The sequence below is a fragment of the Camellia sinensis genome, chromosome 8 (assembly GCF_055761805.1).
Source record: "Camellia sinensis isolate YWXY chromosome 8, ASM5576180v1, whole genome shotgun sequence".
In the NCBI taxonomy this organism is placed as follows: Eukaryota; Viridiplantae; Streptophyta; class Magnoliopsida; order Ericales; family Theaceae; genus Camellia; species Camellia sinensis.
The window spans coordinates 122,433,575-122,440,786 of record NC_138968.1 but is presented as its reverse complement, the minus strand read 5'-3'; the positions used below and the strand labels follow the sequence as shown (position 1 = coordinate 122,440,786).

Genomic DNA, 7,212 nt, shown 5'->3' with positions numbered 1-7,212 from the left:
TTATTTTGATTTGAAGGTTTTGTCTTGCCTTGATTGCTTAAAGTTGCTTGCTTGATTTCGTTCCTCGCTTAGTGTGTGTGTGTGTGTGCGTAGCCGAGGTCATCTCGAGCTTAGTCCGCCTTTGAACCCTTGTACTTAGACTTGTTTTGGGACCTTGTCCAACCCATCTTCACCTCGGGCATTCTTTGCCGAGATGTTTTGCACTTGAACCTTGTCCTTGGGCAGGTATGGCCTAGGCCGAGATGTGGCACACCCCGGCCAAGGTGTGGCACAGCTTAGTCAAGTGTCGTCCTCCCTAGCCGATGTTTTTCTATCCCGTCGCTGGATCCTTGTTTTGAGCCAATGTCATCTCTTTGCCGATGTGTCTTACCCGAGCTTGCTGCATACGATTTGTCAGAGGCTGTCTTGTCTATCAATCACCTTTTTGGAGCTGAACCAACCCGATGATGCCACGTGTCCGAGCTGTTTGTAAAGGCAGCCGACAGACCTTGAAACAAATCATTTCTTGTCTCAAATCTTTGTTTTAGAGAGAGAAGCTCTAGAGAAGAGGAAGAAGAGTTCTTGAGTGAGAGTAGTCTCCCAAGCTTGATCTTTGTGGCTTGAGCCGTTAGATCCGAGTTTTGAGGTTAGAATCTTGATCCCCTTTGATTGTTCTTGCTGAATACCTAGCTGCATTGCATGATCGGATTTGTTTTGCATGTCATGCATCGTTTTGAAGTTGGCTTTGAAAAGAGAAAATGGTTTTCCATGTGTTCTTGAAGAAAGTCTCATTTTGATCGAAAGGTTTGGAACGAAAATCATGTTTTGTGTTTGTTCTTGCATGACTTTCTTTAATGGGTACCCAGGTCCATATATTTTGAACTCTTGGCATGAAAACTCAGATTTTTGTAACAAGTTGTGAGCTTGCATCCATCTTCAATGATCATGTACTTCATATTCTTCAAAGGAAAACCCAGGTTTTTCCTGACTTCGTTTAGCGGAACCTCGGCTTAGTCCTGGGTGGTACCCAGTGTGTTTTCGAGAAACGGGAGCAGTGTTTAAACTCCCAGCTTGTTTTGTTTTGTCTTTGACTTGGATCTGGCAAGAATGCCGAGATCATTTGCATGTATATATATAGAGCTTGCTTTGAGAATGTGACTTGCCATGTGATTGTAGGTCCTTGATATTTGCTTGAGTCTACACCTGAAGAACTAGGTGAGTGGTATTTCTAATAAAGCTATGTTACACCTGCTTTTGATAAATCTTGTTTTGTTTGTTTTGACGTGGTATTTGCTAAGCATGAATAAGTGGCCTTATTTGATTGCTAACCTCGGAAAGTCCCTTGTGCTGGAGGACTCTAAACTTTCGCAATACTTTTGACCAAACGATTACGGATCGTACAGCTTTCGATACTTGAATGATGAATACGGTTCATCCCTTGTTTCGCCGATGTTATGATACTTGAATGATGAATACGGTTCATCCCTTGTTTTGCCTATGTCAGTAAACATCTCTGGATACTTGTAATAATTGATTGATGAATACGGTTCATCCCTTGTCTTGTTAAAGTTCTGATGTGTTTCGTTTTGAAGGACCTCGGCTTTATTCATGCAAAACCTTTATTTTTAGTACCATTCACTGAGTTTTGTACTCACCCCTCTATATATATGTAGGTGATGAGCAGGATGGCGGTGACGCCTAGACCGTTTTGGATGCTCGTTTTGGATTTGTGCTTACGTCGGCTTTACTATTGTATTTACGTCGGCGATGCCCTGTTTTGCATGTCGGCAAATCTTGAAAATCATGCTTCTTGACTTGTAATTGCTGTATTTTGTATATGTCGGCTCGAGAAGCCTTTTGATCAAGATGTAACCTGTATATTTTTATCTTGATGTATCTAAGTTGCAAGTTAATTGGAATGTTTGGCATTGCTTTAATCTACGCACAGCTCTTATGGACCACTTGTATTTGACTTATTGCTTCCGCATTTGTGAGCCCCCTATATCCATACTCTGATTGTGTTGAGTTTTGAAAAGTTGGCCTTCGGTAATTACGGATTACTGACCATCGCGGCACCAAACTACTAGGGGCGGTTTGGGGTCGTGACATCCACTGTCTCTCTTTCTCTCTCTCTCTCTCTCTCAACCCTCTCTAAACCCTTATCAGAGCGATTCAGAGATTCATCTCAGAGATTTAGAGATTCAACTCAGAGATTTAGAGATTCAAAGCGATTTCATCTCAGTGATTTCATCGCAGAGCGTCAGAGATTCAGATCGGTCTCCACCATCTGCACCATCGTCTGCACCATCATCTGCACTATCGTCTACTAAGGTGAGCTCCACCCTCTCTCTCTCTGAAGCTCCGCCTTCCCGTCTGTGTGTGTGTGTGTGTGTGTGTGTGTCTGTTTCAGTGATTGATGAGTTGTATGTGCTCTGTTTCAGTAATTGTTTTTCACTGATGAGTTATATATGCTCTGTTTCATTGCCTTTTCTTTGTTTGGTTGCTGAGAAAACTGGGGAAAAAATATTAAAGAATATAAATCTGGATTGTTTTCTTTTTTCATGCACTTGATTTTTCTGTAATTTCAGTTCTAGCATTCATTTGAGATTCAAGCTTATGACTGATATCACTCCATCTCATATCAGCATTTTCCCCCCTCTCTTTATATAAATTTTTTGTATTTTGCAGTAATTTATGCATATATATTTATTGAAATTGAAATTATTAATTTTCTGTGTGTAATAGAGTTTGATCCATTGGTGATTTATGTATGGTTCTGTGTTTTTTACACTAATATGTCATTACAGATCGCTACTCATCTACTTCAATTTAATTTTTTGCCCATTTGAATGAAATAAGAAATTCTTAGGCTACTTGAGATTGCATCTGGTAGATGCTTAGTTCACATTGATGATGTATAGGGCCGATTCATATATCAATTTGTAATTAAACCTAATTTATATGTATTGCTGCCTTTTAACCCTATATATTGGCGCCAACTGCATGTACTACGAAGTTGTAGAGAGATGGAGTCCCAGTCCCTCAAGCTTCGCAACATTTTGGAGTTTCACAATCTCCCAATCTCGCCGACTCATCGGTTCTCACTCCTTGTTCACCCATGTGAACTCACTTCTCTCCCATCACACTTCTCATCATCGTCGAATCCTTCTCACACTTGAATTCTTCACCAATTCAGTCGAATTCAAACAGTCCCTTGTTTCAAAGAACCTGTAGATTTTCGAATCGACTCGGTGGAAACTTCTTCAAGCCATGCATTCCAGTCCGCGTCCAAGGTCGAAGATGATGACACCAATTCGATGCCCTCTAGTACTATTTCCCAACCCTAGACTCTCGATATATATACATATACAAATAAATGTGTGTCTGTAACCCTAGAATGCTTTAATATTTGGGTGATTTTGTAGACATTGGCTTGATTCAACGTGCTGCGTGGATTGGTTTGACTACCATCATGAGCAAGATTCTGGTGATTTTTAACGATTAAAACCACCTCAACATTTTGATTGTTCTTGCTTAATTTTTTGATGTAATTGTTATTGTTTTTCATCGCAGAGATTAATTAGGGAGATTATCGTGGCTTCAGTTTTCGGCATAGGTCCAGTGACAACTGCATTCAAGTAACCACGCTTTTCTTTAATCATATTTCATGTAAATACTTGTCACGTGTTTATTTGTATAGAGGCTAAGATCTTCGGCCCCCAAATTTCTCTGTTTCATTGTCTTGAACCACTTGTAAAGATTTGATTATGTCTTGAGATTCTTGCGAAATCCAACCGTTGCGAGTATCTTAGGACACGGGGACATGGTGGGTTTAAATATTCATATGTTGTTGGGTACTCAACCACCTTCCTGCAAATTTGTGTCCCTGGTAAACTGTACTTGTGATGATGATGTTTCCAGTGTTGTTTCTGTTGAGAATGAAGCCAGATTTTATTCTAGTTACATTCATTATATGTTCAATGAATTTACTCTCTGAAAATAATCGAAGTTATTGTGAGAAAATTATCTTTCAAACATGTTGAGGAGTTATTCCCTTTACAGAAAGAAATATTCTCATAATGGTTAATTCTGTGTAAAATTTTCAAGTATGCTTATGTGCTTCCTGGTTTTTCTGCATCACTGTTGGGTGGTTAGTTTTCCTTGTAATGTTTAGTGAGTTGTTTTGATTTCGGATAGTGCTTACATTCTATATAATATTATGGACAGTATCTGTCCTCTGAAGTAGAACACAATATGCTTGTCAATTGTTTTGTATGCCATATTTACTTCATTGAGCTTTCTTTTTATCTCTCTTCTTTTTGCATCTGTTTCCCCTATAAGTAACAGGTTAAACATTTCATACAGGTGTAAATGGTCCCATCCATATTACTATGGCCACCACTCTAAGGTTGTGCATCCTATCAGTGCGAAAAGCACTTCACTGATCTATTAGAACGAAATTCCCAATAATATACTTTGTTCCTCCAAGTTTTCATATATTTCAGTTTTAATTTTTCTGTTTTCTGTCACAAGGGTTGTTAAAACTATTCATTTGAGTCTAATTTTGATATCTGTGAGCATCTGCTGTGTGACTAGTAAGCTTTTGAAGGAGTGCCAGAGGAAGCTGTTTCTACATATAAATTTTGTAGAAACATTTATATGTAAACCCACTGAAACATTTTGAATAGTTAGCTTTTTTCCCAAGAAAAAGCCACCGGATTCACACGGTGTGAAACCACACCTATTTAAACCCACTGAACTGTTAAAAGAAAAGCCACACTCACAATTGTAAGAAATTTCACATTTTTCGTTGTCTTTATTTCCTTCATTTTCAGGGGGTTTGCTGTCAAGACCGACCTTTCAACCATTCAAAGTTCTCTTTTTTGTTCTCATGTAAAAAAACCTTTCATTTGTGTTTTGAACTTTATCTCAAATCAAGATTCAAGAATCATTTTTGCATTGCAGCCAACCATGTCTAGTTTGTTCCCCCAGAATTCAAGTTTCTCACCTGTAAGAACTGCTTCTCCACATATAAGGACCAGCCCAGATGTTGATAGGTATATTATACGACCCTTTTCGATTCGATTTTGATTCTAATGATTGGGTAGTTTTTGATGAGTTTATAGCTTTGATTGAATTGGGTTTTATATGTTTCTGGGTATTCTTTATTTCTTGTAGCCAGTACTTGGCATAGCTCTTAGCAGAGTACCAGAAGCTTGAACCTTTCATGCAAGTCGTTCCCATGTGCAGCCGACTGTTGAATCAAGGTTGGCAACTACCTTTGGTTTTGGATCTTGTCTTTATATGTATCTATTGGGTTATCTTGTTTTTTGACTAATTTCTATAATGGTTCTGTTATATTATGAGAGAGAGAGAGAGAGAGAGAGAGAGAGAGGATTAGGATTGCGCATAAACCAAATTGGCTTCCAATTGGTTTTCTTGTTTTCAACTTTTTTCCAGTTGAAGTTTGAAGGGATATTAATTTAAATTAAGGTTGTGATTTGTGTTGCATATGTATTTAGAATTAGAGATTCTTGAATATTTATCAAAAAAAAAAAAAAGAGAAAAGAATTAGAGATTCTTGAAGGGTGTTTGTGTAATGGCTTAACAAATTTTGGTATTTGGTGTTTCTATGTTTTGTTGATCTCAACGAGCTTGAATCGATTGACACGACCCCTGGAATAGTAGGAACCCATTGGTCATCCCAGAAAAGAGTAGAGGATCCATTATGGATCTGCCAACAGTTTCCCTGTTTCAGAATTGTCCAGCCTTGATTGATCCATTTTTACCTTTCAAAGAAAGAGGAGAAGAAGAATAAGAAGAAGAAGAAGAACGAACGAACAAGTTAAAAGTACTAACAAAAAGCATTAGTTTTTATAAGCACCTTTAATCTTTTAGCTCTGATTGCTACAGCACCTTTAATTTGTAAGGGTAAAATTTGACTTGGCCCTGGACAGTTGATCTAGGTGAGGTGATGAAACGACAATGTGTGTTTAATGACTAGGGCTTAAATTTGACTAGTCTTTTGCTCTTGATTACATTGTTTTAGTGGTGTTCAAATTATCAACTCCAAGAGAAACTACAAGAAAAATGTGCTATATATTGTTAATTACTGGTTCGCTACATTAACATCTAAAACTATAAGTATACAATATCTTCAGTTTCAGAAAATATGATTAGACTCCGTAGCATTCTTAGTTTGTAATATCTTTTACAAATCAATTCTGCATGTATATTGAGAAGTGTTGTAGCATTATTTATAAGTCAGTGTCTTGATGTTAATTCATAGCAATAAAATCTCTTCATCAATGATTTGACCTGATCCCTTCATTCTCAGTCAAGATTTTGCTGGTGGAGTGGTTCTCATACTTTTTTGGTCTGTTTAAATTAAACCATTCTAGGTTAATCACTTTTTGGGACTGGGCTGGCACTAAACTTAGTGGTTGCCTAAAAATCTATTGAATAAATACTCTTTGAACTGTAATGTAGCATCAAACTAGGAAAAACATATAGCAGTGAGCATTATTGATGGAGATAATTCAAGCGATAGATTATTACCAAGTAGTTGTTCTTTTTTTGCTCTGATTTTTGTTTATTTATCAAATTCATCCTCTATTTTGTTGCCTAGAACAGAGAGTTCTTTTATTTTTATTTTTTATTTTTAAACTTTGCACTTTGGTCACTTGATGTTTGCCATAAGTTAAGATTTGATTTTTAATTAATCTTCATTAATATTTGATTACTACCATATGTTGCAGAGTAAACTTTTATTATTAGTTTCTTACCTGTGTCATTGCACCCCTATGTTTAGATAATTGTTTACTATAGTTGGGCGTTAGCTCTTCGGATTCCAATCCATGCTAGCTCAGGGTTGATTCTTCTCATTCCTCTCTGATCATCATGTTAGTTGGGCTAGACTTTCCTATATTAAAGTCTTTAAATCCCTTGTAGATCCTTGCATGGTTAACTTTCTCCATATAACAGGAATGCAGTGTCAACTCTCCTGATTATGGATCTCTACCACTAAATTCACCAGAATGGTGCCTTGCTTCATTTGACCCTGGCGGCATCTTAAGGTTAGAGAACTTTCTGACCCATAAACTTTAAGTAATCTTTATCTTATATTTTATTTCTAAGACTGGGGATATCCTCAAGCGCAAGAGAAGTGATAGTCATAAATCATGGTATTCTGATCACATGAAGTATAGTATCTAAATGTTGCCATAAATCTTA

General features: G+C 37.3%; 1 long non-coding RNA gene across 2 annotated transcripts; it reads left to right on the top strand.

The window, feature by feature from the left end:
* The first annotated feature begins 3,001 nt into the window (after positions 1-3,001).
* LOC145796666 (uncharacterized) lies at positions 3,002-6,861 on the top strand. Of its 2 annotated transcripts, XR_014337159.1 has the most exons (6): positions 3,002-3,306; positions 3,405-3,466; positions 3,553-3,617; positions 4,345-4,852; positions 4,945-5,036; positions 5,158-6,861. It is a non-coding gene; the product is annotated as an uncharacterized LOC145796666 (long non-coding RNA). The 2 variants fall into 2 exon arrangements; XR_014337158.1 differs by having other exon boundaries at positions 4,345-5,036.
* The last annotated feature ends 351 nt before the right edge of the window (positions 6,862-7,212 follow it).